Below are 11,953 nucleotides of genomic sequence, written 5' to 3'. Positions count from 1 at the left end.
CATATATTTCACAGATTGAATGCAGTAGTTAGCTAGAGTGAGGACTAAAATGTTGCTCAAATGTGGCATCATCTCCTGTGTGCTAATGAGCAAAGTTATATTATGTATATAATATATATATAGAGAGACCATTATAGGAATTTGGAGTATTTAAGGGGTTATTTAGTATAACAGGAGTTGTTAACTTTTATTTTTAAAAAGCGATTAAGCTGATGTGAATATCAGTTATTAAGCTAATGCTTTAGGGTTTTTGGTTGGTTTTTTTTTTCCCTACGCCACACAGCAACAAACTAAGGAATTTCTAGATTGCTACACGTTTATCTGTAGTTTAATTCCAGAGTCTCTGCATGGTGAACATTCTTTTGTCCTTCCTGATAACGATTGAGAGAATTCGATTATATCAGTGTTATCAGTGAAAATAATTATCTTTAGTGCCTGAGAGAGGTATGATCTGACACAGCAGCCAGTAATAGGAAGTGGTTTTGATCATGGTCGAGACTGTACTTGATACTGAAGAAACATATGTTCGCTTGGATAAAAAAAAATCTTGAAATATTTTTCATTACATATGTGGTGTGTCAACATGTACTGTAAATGAACTTTGTGATCGTGGGCAGGACTGGAATAATGCTTTCTTCACATAAGGACATGTTGTTAAGATTTATTTTTGTGAAAATCCTTTACTTCCTATTATTTTCATCCTCCAAACTGGTAGGTTTGTACATGTACATTATCAGGGTTCATCCCTTCACAACATATTCCACTTATTTGTATACAAGGAAATCTACTTTTTCCCCAACATTAGTGGGAAAGGTAGTTCAGAAGATGAGAAAGGTGAAATGTAGAGTTTGCGTAATTACAGATAACTCAAGACTAACATTATGAAACCTAGTTAAACTGCCATAGAGATCCCCAGTCAATCACCAAATGCATAGCTGTGGGCATATCTCACCCAGATAGTTGAACCATGAGGAAAGATGACTTACACCTTCTCTATCATAATTATCTTGTTGCCAGCATTAGCCCATTCTGGACAATTTCAAGAAATTCAAACAAAATACCATGTTGTTGATATTCCTGTCTTAATCCCATACCTGGTGCTTCTGTGATTATCAGCACTGCAAACAGAAGCATATCCAAGCAATCTGGTGGAGGACTTACTGAGCTTCTGTAAGGCAGTATCCATCTGTGCAAATGAGTATTTTTGTCCATGCTTTCTACTCGTGGTTCTAGTCTCTTGTGACCCATCCGCTCCACCCAATAGAGCATGTTTCTTTAGAGTTTCCTTTCTATCAAGTGTTGTTTCCTCACTGCAGTCACATCTGCAGCAACAGTCTCATAAATCTTTCTTTAAAAGGCACGAGCCTTCCTACGTTTCCCACAAGGGCAAGGTCATTCTTTGAACTTTGGAGTCATTTGTAACCAAGGGTTTTGTGAACGAAGATTTTCAAAGGCAGAAGGGCAGTTGGATGCTGAACTCCTTTCAAAATTCAACAGGAGCTGAGTGCCTGCTTCCCATTTATACCTTTGAAAATCACCCCAGGTACTATTTATCTGTCTTCCTAGGTATCTTTTTCTTTCTCCTTGATATATCCGAAATGGCTGCGATGCAAGTCTCACACAGTTCCCTTTTTAAAAATTTTTTATATGGATTATGTACTTGTCCTTTCAGAACAAGGAGAGAATTATATCCTTTAGGAAGGCTTAATAGTGCATTATGGAATTCCTTGATTAATCCTTCTTCCAAAGGATGGATCTTAATTCTGCTACATAGAAGATAACGGTAAAAAAGGCTCAAATAATGAGCATGAATTCTTCCCTATATGTTGCACTGCTTTTAGGCAACTGAATCTGCTAGAAAACTAAGCCAGGAATGTCCAAATGATAAAAAATTGGCATTTCAAGTACAATTTGTGACATGTTACGTACATGGTACGGTGTAGAACTTCGTCTTTTACTTCTTTCTATTCTGCCATGCCTTAGGATCTTGTCTAGGACATCTGAAGTTTTGGTAAAGAAAAAAACATGGGGAAAAAAAGTAATTCCAATTACTGAAGATAAACATGACTGAAACAATAGAGCTTTTTCATCTTGCTATCGGTGCTCTCTGTAGGGAAAGTATTTTAAAGGATATTTTCACTGCGTAAGTTTTCGCCTGATTCAGCTGTGCCGCAGCTTATTCTGTGGAGCTGGTAACCAGTGCAGCCAAAACTAGATGAGCCTGTGTTCTGCTTAAAAAGTGATGGCTGGGAAAAATAGCCATTTTGGTTGTATTGAGTACCTGATTTTAAAGTGTCTTAAATAAAATCTGTCCTAGATTTTAAGATGAGTTAGCTTTTAAGGTGTGAGTAGATAGCTAAACAAACTTTAATACTATAATCATTACTTTAAAAGTAACACTGCTTGACTGAATTGAAAAGTAAGCTATTTGAGTTGTATCTGGTTTTGTCATTTTATTGCTTTTCTATTTTATAGTTCTGTTGATTATCCCTGTAATGGCTTTTCCATGCATTTCAGAACACGCAGTGGGTAATGCCTTCTTTCAAGTGGAGAGCTGCAGTGTATTTAAGTTGGCACAAAACCTTGGGTTAAATAAAGTTCACTGCAGACAGTTTTGTAGTTTTTATCCCTTGGAGACTCCAAGTTCTGTATTTTAAAAAGTTCTTTGATCCTAAATATAGACACCTGAGGGAATTTCATTCCCTCTGAATGGAGACTTCTATAGTTGCCATATGCGTAGAAATGTCTTGCATTCTTGGCATCCACGCTTTTTTTTATTTCCCCCGTTAGGCATGATAGTACTAAATTCTAAATTATTCCTGTTTCAGAGGTGTTTCAATTAGAAATGAATATTGAACATTGAATTAGCATCTGAACAAAAACGTTCTGTAGCTTGTGTTTTCCAAATGGAAAATTAAGCATGGTTGTATCTATTACTGGCAAATAGGTGTTGTGACGACAAAATGAAATTCCTGGTAGTAAAGGATTGAAGAGATTTATCAGCTTGTCAATACTGTGTTTAATTTGTCTGATTCTTTCAACCCTTACAAGGAATTCTGTTATCTTTTATGAATTATGAGCACATAGTAATGTAGTTGTTATGACTCTGCAGCTAGGCTTAGTTTCTGAAAATATATATATAGAGAGAGGATGGAAACAATTGTTGTGTCCCTCCCTTCCTCCTGAAAAAAATAATTTGATGAACTTCTTGAAAGAGCTTAATTTTTGTACTGAACTTTGAAGTTCCCAGTGAGAAATGTAATTAGGCTTCTTAAGGAAAGGTAAACCATCAGGCACAGTTACATTCCCTTGTTATGTTTTTGTGGAAGCTTGCAGTTCTGAGAGGCAGGCTTCCTTAGGCTTGGGAGCAGGCACCTGAGATGCCAAAACTTATGTGTAGAGCAGTTGCAATAAATTGTATGGTGGGTGTTTGTTTTCTTTTATGGCTGAAGAGGAGGCACAAATGAACTTCTGCCCTGGACTTTCAGTCCATATATTTATTTTAATTCAGTTCAAAGTGATGGCAGAGGTGTTTAAGTGCTTGACAGAGATAGGAAAAGAGGTGGGGTGTTGGAACCAGGTAAGAAAATTAAAAGACTAATAAGGATATGAATATTGCTCCAGGTGAGTGGAGGCATTTGTAGAAAAGGAGCATGAAAGCAATACGAAGGGAAATAAGAATTTTAACTCTCATTGTAAGATAAATCAAAGCAGAATCTCAAGTGGTTGGCAGCGACAGAAAAAGATAACTGAATGGAAAACGAAGAGGAAGTAATAAAGGGATTATTTAAAAACAAATCACGAGCAAGTGTTTGACTTGTATGAATGTTAACAAAACTGGCAATAAATAAGATGAGAAGTGGAAATAGCAGAGCACAGAATGTAGGTACAATTTAAGCAGGTTCTACCCAGGAACAGACGGAAATGTTTCTAAAACAGTCAAAGCTGATGCTTCCCTTTTGTTTAAAGTTTCCTAGTTCATGTAACCAACTGCTCTTATTTGATACCATTCAGAAGCAAGTCCAACTGGCATTCTCGCATCTTTGGAGACAGTGTGGTTCAGTAGTTCTAGGAATATTAGCTCAAAACGTAATTCAAGTAGCTGAAAAAAAAATCCTCTCTTGGTGACAGGGAACTTCTGACAAAAGCCTTTATCTGTGAAGCCTGAGAAAGAAGTACATGGTGGTGTTTTCCTCAGGAGAGTATTAAACAAAATAGTGAACTGATAATGTAGAAAGATCACAGTGGCATTTGGGTTCTGAGTTTCCTACCATTCTATATTTTCACAACTTTCTTTTGACTCCCTACTCCTCTGTTTAACTGTTACCAGCAGAATGGGTATGATTACTGGCAGTCTCATACTGGATAAAAATGAGGAAGGCTGGAATACATGTCATCCTTCGGGGCAACTGTACAGATTTGAAGTTGGGTTTTACTTCGGGAAAGCTGACGGTCGTCCTTTACAAGGGTAGTCTAGGTATTGAAGTTGTGGGATTTAGCAGCCATTGCCATCAATGGTTTTTTCTCTTCTTGGAAGTGTTTTATACAGTTCAGGTCAAATGTCGTTTCCCCTGGGTGTTCTTCAGTGTAATCTTAAGATTTTTCTCCTCCTGTCTTCCCCAGTATTGTGTAGGGGCTCCTGCAGATCATTCAGGTAATGCATCCAGGTGGCACTGCGGATCATCTTCAGTTTAACTTGCATTTCATTCAAAGATTGGCAGTTGATGTGCAGGTTCAAGTGCTGAGCAGTGAGAATCTGTATGAAAATGTGCAGATTATAAGATGGAAAGTAATTGAAATTCCCAGGCAGAACTTTTCAGTGCTGGGAGGAGCTTTATAGATGAGGCCATTTCCCCATTTCCTAGCTGTTGAAAAGGAGAGCAAGCTTTATGGCCAATTAGTGACAATCAAAAGCCATGGAAAGTGTCACTTTTTATGTGCAGAACATCTGGTATATGTGATCAGTATCTTTGGAAGAGGTTTTGGGATAAAGGATCATCTTCGAGAAGTTTGAAGTATTATTTTGTTCTTCCTGTTTTTCATTTGTACCGTGGCATAAAATGCGTGTGGCCAGCATCCTGGCTGAAAGTTTTCTTTGCAGTTCAGGTTAAATTCAACCTTTCTTTTACAAAGCTTCTTTGATACAAAGTGTTTGTGAACCTGCTTTGACTGCAACATATTTTTATGTGGAGAAACGGGCATGGCTAAGATCAAGCAGAAATGGTGATGTATTCTACGGGAAGAACTGTTTTGATCTGGACTTGGTGTCTTAAATGTGCACATTCAGAATCAAACTGACACATTGGTGGTAGCTTTGAATGAGCCTTTTCCAGGAGAAATTATTCAGTAGACAGTGAGAATCCTGTAACAGTGTGACAAATGCAAACAGTGAGATGCTTAGGTGTGTGCAGAAACCGACAAGTGACCATCTTGACAATTAAAAGAAAAAAGGGGGGGACTAGAAAGCTTTAAGTTTCACACCTGCTCTAGAGCTTTATTTTGAAGGGTTTTACCAGCTGATTTTCTTGCAAAATAAATACAATGTTCCTGTTTTGCTGACTCATGGGGGAATTAAATGAAAAAAAGGACAATTTAGAATGTGGTATGCAAAATGTTGCCAAAAGCACAAACTGTGAAATCAGAAATGGACATTTATCATAAAGATGAAGTGAAATTGGATCTTAACCTACAGTTTTTGAATGGTTAGCGTGTCATGAAAACAGGCACATATATCCCATATATCACAATTAGCATCTGAAGGAGAAAAAATGGGGTGTGGGTTTGAAATGAATTACTTCAGTCTTGACAAAAGGCTAACTACACTACTGTATATATAAAGTTATGTAGTTGTGTAGAATATGTTAAACAGTACAGATTTAAATTTGAAATTCCTTGGCTGTGTATCTCTGGGGAGGGAAGACTATTTTTACGTCCACGGGAGATGGCCACGGTTGTCTTCTGAAGCTGTAACAATACATGATTGGCATCAGTTCAACAGATCTGAACCTGTCGTCCCTCAAAGAGTTGTTTGCTATTTACACTGCACACATGATGACAGGCCGAATTAACGTGTTTGTGTTAGGTTTCCTTCAAAAATCTAATGGAACACAGAAAACCTGTGGGTTTTTAAATAGGAGGTTTTTTCAGATCCCAAGCGTGGTCAAGGGTGACCATGGCAGCAAATGAAACTGTCTGGGAAGAGCCTGACTGCTGGGATGTATTGCTGGAAGGAAACGCCGAATGAAAATAAAAATCAACAGAGTTGGTAAAGGTGATGTTCAAAAGCAAAATCTGCCGCCCTGTGAATACATTGTTGGTACGTATTAACTCAAGGAACCTGACAAGATCTCTTCAGGCTTTTTCTCAGGTTTTCAGTATATAGAGGGGGTTTTCAGGTGCGGGGTGTGAAGAGGGCAAATGATTCCATTCCCAAAAACTAAACAAACAGGAAGACCTTGAAGCTTTGTAAGAGTTAAAGTTGGGGGGAGGGGAGTTATCTGTTAAGAGTATTAGTTGTTTAATAAAGCGCAGTTGTCCTCCAGATGAACCCGCCAGTGACTCTGCAATTGGGGTCATTCCAAGTTCATGCTGTGGACTTTTGACTGCCTTCTGTGTCTGTGAAAACAGCCGGCGGTTCCTGCAGGGATCACTCACTCAGCCCTGTAACACAAAACTGTTGCCAGCGGGCACCTGCTGGTGCAGCGTCCCAGGAGGTCCCCGAGGGAAGCAACCCACCTCCTCAGGCACCCGTGGAGCTGAAAAGCCCGGGGGCTCCCCCGGGACACCCGGCTCATCAGGCATCCCTGCCGGCAGCGTGTCGGGGGGCTTCACAGATTACCCAGCCAACGTGCCGTTGTCAGCATGCATTAGGAAGCTTAGTTAACGATGGGATGTGAGCTAATTAAAGCTCCTTTACTTTGGTTATATGACATAAATAGGGGTGGAGAATGCTGCACAGAATCTCAAGAAACGTGTGTTTGTTCAGTGGGAAAAGCCGCCGCCTCCTCTGGGTTGTCAGTAATTTAGAGAGGGTCAAAGTTTATGTGTCTCTTAAAATGAGAAGCTGATTATAGCATTTTGCTGATTTAGTACTTTCTAAATTAAGACTGTGTCAGTTCGAGTCGCAGTTCCATTACTCGTTTCTCTCTGTGCAATTTGACTTGGTTATAAATGCGTTTTGGGCTCGGCCTGAACCATCCTTTCTGTTTAGGGTTGTACTGAACAGTTGACCTGGGTATGTATGAATGGTCTAAAGGAAAGTGTGAAAGTATATAGCATATAAATTTAATTCAATTTATAAACTTTCCTGCTTAAATATCTTGAGTAATTCTTAAGAGACTGACAGAAGCCACGTGAAAGTATTTTGTGGAACAACTTCAGATAGCTAGGACTTTTAAATCTGACAAATAAACACCTGCTATTTCTTCAAATACTTAAAGCATTTAATTTTTTAGTCCCAGTATAACACAGTTGACCACAGTGATGGGAAAGGAGGAAGCTATGTTGTCTGTGTGCTTACTGATGTCCAGTTTGTAAAATTAAATACGAAGTGCTTCCATTCCGTAACAGTGCTTGTATTGGTTAGTAAAGAAGCTGCTCTAAAAGTTATTTTTGTGGCAAGTTACAGAAATGTATTAAATACCAATCTTGAGACATGGTAATAAAAGCAAGGAAACAGGCTGAAGAATTTGCTAAACAACTTTATCTGTCCCACTGCACCTAGTCATTATGTATATGCAAGAACACTGCATGTCATTTTTTCTTCACACTTCCAGAAGAATAACAGCAAGATTTGAGGATGGCTAACTGCTCTGAAACTTTTTTTTTAACCATAACAGATCCTAGCAGCACGTATATACGTCTGCTTAGCCTGTTACATGGACACTGTGAAGATTTTTGCCTCCATATAGCAAAATAAATGCTTAATTTTGAACTGTTGTATTTTACTGTCAGAAGTCAGTGTAGAAATTGGCTTCCTCTACAATACCTGTAACAGATTGGAGAGATGTAGGAAATAAAGGTGATTTTTAATGATATTACTAGAAGGCAACTAACCACAAGGGATTAAACTTACAGATATGGATTAAATGTTTAGACATAGTCCATTGTATTTAATCGCTTGGCTGAACAGTACTTCCAAAACTTCTGTTCAGCAGGGAAGGGAGTGGATGTGGGGTTTTTTAAAAACAAAAGCACAACTCAAAAGAAAGTAGCCTCTAGTTTCCAGTGCTGTCAATCTGCTTGAGTTTTTTATATAATTTATATCTATGTTTCATCTTAAGATAACTGTTTTAAATATATATAAAATGTGCCGATGTTTTATTTTAAATGTATTTAGATAATATCTAAAGAAACAGATCATCGTTTTATGCTAAAAAGACAGCTTATTAGTATTTTTTAAAATACTTGTAAAAATAATGTTCTGTGTAAAACATTTGTATTAGATAAGAATACGTATTTCGGGGCGGGGGTGTCAGTATTTTCCAGCTAATATTTACGGTATCTATATTTATTAGGGTTTTACTGTTAGGTTCACAGTATGCGCTGATCTGAGATGTTTATTCCTTTCATGCCTGTTGCTTCTGTTGGTAGTACATCGAGGCAGCAGAGGGGAGGAAAATGAAGTTCCAAAACCAATGGTCATGCTCAGGGCTGTAAGGAAGAATGTTTTTAACAGAACTCACATTCAGAAATCTGATAATCACTGTTCTTTCTTTACCTATACAGCCTTTGTTTCCCGAGATAAGCAGCTTTTCTCTTTCATGTGGACAGTTAATTATATTTAGGGGAGCTGCTGTTGAAACTGTGGAATGACTTTTAATCATCATGACTAGGGATTTTCCTGTTTTGGAAAATATAAGGGTGTATGTGAGAACTGAAGATGACATAATTCACAGTTTACATTAGACTTTCTAACTTAAATAAATTTTGAATACTCTTTTCTACCTTACTGAAGTAACATACTTAAATTTGTGCTTTGGTCTCCGAGAACCAGCTTTTATTATTGAAGATAAAAGTATGAACATTATCAATGTGTGGTGTTCGAGGTTTTTTTGAAAGGTGGTGGTTTGGGGCAAGAGTTGAATGGAGTTCAACAAAGAACTCCTTTTTAATGGAGTTCCGCAAAGCAAAGATGCGAACTGAGTAAACCCTGTGATTTCTAATTTAAATACTGTTAGTTGTGAGGTTTGCACGGAAGTTATAACTGACCTGTATTTAATTTCATCGCTTTCTTCTTTAAAATTCCATCTTGAAATGTTCTACTTTGCTCTGTCAATAGTATTTGTAAATGTACCATTCTCTGATGCTAGAATTACAATGGAATGTTTGGACTAAAATCATAATTGTGTATTTATCCTTTTGGGATGTCCTTAGAGAACCAGGCAGTGCCAAGAGCTTAAAAAGACTTTAAAAGATTACTTAAAACTCATTTCCATGCTGTGTGCTTCATGCATCTGGCTTAGAGGGAACATGCAGTACAAAGTCTAGAATTAGTTTTCATTTGCTTTGAATTCTTCTTGTGCCCCATAAGCCTTATTGTTTGGCACCAGCTTTGATTCACAAACACTGTATATGGGTGTTTTTGTTTTTCTTCTGTTGCTTGAAACAGCAAAGGGTACATAGTCAGTGGTAAAAGTTTTTGTAGCAAAACTTCCTTAATTATTGGGCCTTTTGAAAGAAAAACAAACACACACACACCAAAAAACCCCAAAACATTAGTAGATTAGTTTCTTGTACAGATGCTATTTCAACTGCTTTTGCAGATCGCGGTGGATAGTTAATATTGATCGGTGACACTATGTAAACGTAAACCAAGAAATGATGAATCATCTGTTTACTTGAGTCTAGAGGAGGCTAAGGCCAGTGTGCCCCAGGCTTATGGAAGTGTAATAATATTTTCAATAATTGTGAAGTGCTGAGAGTGGTTTACATGTTTTTCCAAAGATCATGTTCACAGTGGCATAATGTCCTGGAATTTTGGGGGAAATGTGCAAGTCATTGTCTTTCACCCTCCACAGGAGGATCAGTTTACGTTAGACCACATAGGCTTAGGTTAATGAAGTGTAGGGGGTCATATTTTCTGCTTGCAGTATAATACCAGTTGGTAGCTTCACATCATATATGAACCAGTGTGGGATGAAAACCAGGGATCAAGTGTCTTTAGAATGTAGAGCTGGAAGAACAGGCCAGTGTCCCTCCATAGAGGGGAAATGTGGAAAGTGCCATCTGCTTTGGGGACAAAAAGAGTCAGAGGAGAAAGAGGTATATCTGTGAATGGAGGTGGACAAATGTTCAGATGACTGGAGCTTTTTGGAGAGGTTCTCCTTTTTCTGTCCAGGCAGAATGGATAAGGCAGAGCATTAAACAATGCATATTAATGGTAAGTTGAAATATTTTTAGTACCTGAAATGACAGAACTTCTAATGAGTAGTCTGGAAGACCAATACTTCGCTTCATTTGGAGATGCCAAGTTGACACAAGTAAAATACGCGGCTTCTTATGTGTACCTAATGTGTAGACTGGCTTCATTCAGTAACACTTTGGTGCCTTTTGGTTAGAAAGCAGGTAACGTATCTTAGCTGATACTGATGTGTCATGTTGCAGTTGTGTTTCAAGGAAAAGGATATCTGAAATAGGGAAAAATGCAGAGATAAAAGACCAAGTTACTAATTTATTTTTTTCATTGGCAAGTAGACAAAGAACTCATTATGAAAATTAGGACAGCGAGGGAGGGGGACTGGTTTTTAGAAGTCCCTTGATTAGTTTCATGTTTGTTCCACAGACTGTTGTATTTAGTTATGTTGGTATTTACATGGTCTTAAGTAGGCTTTGAAGTTATCAGGTCACACCTTATTAACAAAAGCTAAGGAAGACAAGGGTGGATCGCACTTTTGTTGTCACCTTTGTTTATCTGGAGACTATTTTCTACGTGACCGGGTTAACAGCTCAGTAAGCCACCAGCACTGCTCTTCCACAAGTCGTAATGTCTGAATCTCAGTATCTAATACTGCACTTCTCAAAGGAGGTATGTAAAAGTAAGGTATTTGGGGGGAAAAAGGCAGGTCTGCTTTTGTGCTTTAACTTGGTCAAATCTCCCTTCAAAGTTTAAGCTGGACTTAAACTGCTTAAATTTGCAATGCATATTCAAGTTTCTGATACTGAAATAACTTGCCACGGCTGAGTACCTTTTTCTTAATACAGTGATTATAATCTACGCGGACTGGGCATAAGGTGTAGTTGGTTGGGGGGGGGGGGGGTTTAATGTTAGAAATCGTTATTTTTCCTTTTTATATAGGTAGGTACAATCCTGTTTGCTGAAACAGGCTTCAGAAACCATTTCAGGGAAAGTATTTCTGAGGTGCACGGAAAAGGATGGTTAAAAATTTCTGATACCCAGCAATTACTTCGCTCACATGGTACTACTTGTATTGAGTAATACAAGAGATGACGTAGGTCTTGTTCAGCTCGTGAGTCAGGATAATCTGACACTGCAGTCTGAATCTTTATTGCAAATCAGAGTCTAAACTTCACAGCAGAAAATGGTGAGTGGCTCACTTGCCCAGCAGACCTTAATGTGACTTGCTGATGCCTGTGAAATGGCTCAGTTGTTTTACCTCTGATTGGCAAACTCGATCACATTACAGTCTGTACCTCGGAGCAGGAAAAGTGCCGCAATATTCCCCAGCTGGGAATTGTTCGGAAGGGACCTGTTCACAGGCGCTCATTGAGATAATCTGTTGTTTTAAGTACAGATGGTACAAACGACTACAAAAGTTTGGCTTCAGTCTTTGGTAAATGAGGCCAGAAAACAAACAGTACCGGGGATGGCGGGGAGGAGGCGTGTCAAAAAGTAATTCAACATGAAGTTCGTGTTCAGTAATTAATGTGTGTTGAGTTTAGATTTTGTCACCTGAGTGAGGGCAAAATGGAAACATCTCATGGTACATTTGGT

General features: G+C 38.3%; 1 protein-coding gene across 2 annotated transcripts in view; it reads left to right on the top strand.

The window, feature by feature from the left end:
* Positions 1–11,953, top strand: part of VPS13D (vacuolar protein sorting 13 homolog D) — a 105,211-nt gene that overhangs the window by 65,241 nt on the left and 28,017 nt on the right. The window lies entirely within an intron of this gene.

The sequence above is a fragment of the Gavia stellata genome, chromosome 27, assembly GCF_030936135.1.
Source record: "Gavia stellata isolate bGavSte3 chromosome 27, bGavSte3.hap2, whole genome shotgun sequence".
NCBI classification, from domain to species: domain Eukaryota; kingdom Metazoa; phylum Chordata; class Aves; order Gaviiformes; family Gaviidae; genus Gavia; species Gavia stellata.
Note: the sequence above shows the minus strand (reverse complement) of the source record. Positions and strands in the feature narration are given on the sequence as shown.